This window comes from Thunnus maccoyii, chromosome 14 (assembly GCF_910596095.1).
Source record: "Thunnus maccoyii chromosome 14, fThuMac1.1, whole genome shotgun sequence".
In the NCBI taxonomy this organism is placed as follows: Eukaryota; Metazoa; Chordata; class Actinopteri; order Scombriformes; family Scombridae; genus Thunnus; species Thunnus maccoyii.
Window position 1 is genome coordinate 18,604,940 of NC_056546.1, and position 2,566 is coordinate 18,607,505.

The following is a 2,566-nucleotide window of genomic DNA, read 5'->3' on the forward strand; positions in this document are numbered from 1 at the left end:
GTGGACACTTTCGGAGACAGCATCTCATATGAACTGCCTCTCTTATACACTAGCTATAATATTGACTTGAGCCCTAAAGCAATATGCAGCGCAGCATGCGGGCTGCTTTACAAACTCACAAATGAGTTTTGAGCAGAAGAGGCTGGCAAATGACCAATTCTAGTCTATTTGACCTTTAGAGTCGATACCGGCTGCACTGATCAGAATCATAAAGACTGTGGCTGAATTACAGACACTGGTGTTAACTGAATAAAAAATCATTATGATATTATGTGGGTTCATTTTTTCTTTATATGCACTAATTTGTTAGAATGATTTATGGTTCAAAATACAAATCTTTAAAGTCATTGTCCAGTAATAAGACACAATTATATTTGTCTGTAAATATTGTTCTTTTAGAGGTGTTCAACACAGTAAGAACTGATCATAAACAGGAGAATTATATAATTTCAAAATTTGCTATGGATGTGCGTAGAACTTTATTCATTCTAAATGTAATTGTAGCTGTCTTTCATTCAACCCATAAGGTGTCATGGGATTAAAGATGAATATTAAGTATTACATTAGTTTGTTTGGGAGATTAAAAGAGACCTTTTCTCTGTACATCTGTACACATATTTAGAAAACATTATTATCTGATTTGATGCTGTAGCTTTTGCTAATTGCTGTTGCTGCCTATTTCTGAAATACCAAGCAGGACTATATTGATTATAGTCCTGCTTGATTGTAGTGTCTTCATCACTTTTTTGATTGGCGATTTATGTCTTTCTCAAATGAGAAACAACTTTATTTTTCTTCCGCTTGATAGCCTAAAACAACGATTAGGCTATTGGTGGCCTGTACTGTCTGTGCATTTCATGCTTGCTGAACCTTCACTGATTTAATTCTGTCCCATGAAATGATTTATGACGATGATGATGATAATCCTGCTGCTGTTACAGAGGCTACTAATGGTGATGATGACTGTTAATGTGTTTTAATCTTGCATTCATGTGTGGCTGTATCTTTAAAGTAAAGCAGGCACACTGAAATAAACCAACATACAAACACACATAAACCATGGCATTGAAGAAATTCAAGAGTCATATATAGCTACATATATATAAACAGTGAGAAAAAATACTTTTGTCATAGCTGAGAGCAGAAGACTTCACTAAGAAACAGACTATTGTAAGCACATATAAAATACTGAAACTATTTTCCAGGTGTTGCAGTTGATTTGATAGATTCTTACTGCTCTCTAGTGGTCAAAGTGCAGCAGTGCACATTTCACTGCTGTTTTTCAAGGATATCATTTCTAATAGTGAAAAATAAGTGAAATTCCAGTTTGATAGGCCCACTTTATTTAAAATGTGTGTTCCTTTCATTTGTAATACTTAAGTTAGAGTTTAAAAGGGATGTTATTTTACATGTATACACATTTGTTTGCATTATTCTTTGTGAAGTAACATTGAGGGTGATGATGATGACTGTTGATTTATTGTTTACACAATTAAGGAGTTAGTTTGCATTGTCCACCCCTGTTTGTGTGTACTAAGGTTTGTATCTTTGAAAAACATCTTTTTTCTGTTTAACACTCCTTTTTTACGCCAGTCAGCTGTTCTGCCAGAAGCCCCACTGTCAGATCAATGATTAACAAGATCAGCAATAAGGTTAGGCATTCATAAATCATTAATGATGTATTTATTATTTACAGATGACTTGAAGGTGGGGGAAACCTGCCACTATGCACTTTGTGATTGCTCAGATAGAAACAGAAAACAACGCTCAGAAAACATTGATAATGGCTGAATACCATGTTGTTTTTCCATGCTGTTTATGAACTCTGTGGACACTTGAATGGATGTGAGTCATTGTTGTTATTTCCACCAGTGCATTTCTGCTTCAACAAATCAAAATATCTGATATGACAAGGGTCAATTGTTTACTCTGCCCTCTTTTTGACCCCTTTTAGCTCCCCCTTCGTCAAGCACATTAAAAATAATCATAAACTATGTTTCCAAACCAAGTGTTCAGAATAAAACACACACACACACACGGTACAAAGGAAAAACAAAAAGGTTTTTGTTTGTTTATGTTTTTAGCACCCTTCAATGCTCATAAAGACAATAAATGATAGTAAATGAAATGTCCTCTGGTTACCTGACACTACAATGCACGGTTATCTATTTCGGTGATGCATATTTGTCACACATTCAGAAAATGGACAATAGTGACTCTTGAACTTGGACAAGAAGGGGAAAATCATTGTAATTATCTAATGGTTAACTTTTCCCCTCTTTCAAAACATAGACATCTTGCTTTGACGTCACTTCCGTTGTGTGCTTGCAGCCTGTACGATGAACACTTGATCGATATCAACCGTTTTTAAGCACTTTCATCTTGAACTATACAATATCCAAAGCTGAATGTCTGAATGTTCGGAATGTTTAATAAAGAAGTTTAAAAAACTTTTATTTCAAGATTTTAATTATCATTGTTCAGGCTTTTATTTTGAAAGGTTTTACCGGACGTACTTGATATGAGTTTGCGGCATGGATGGTTCGCGGGCGCGTGAGGCTTTGTC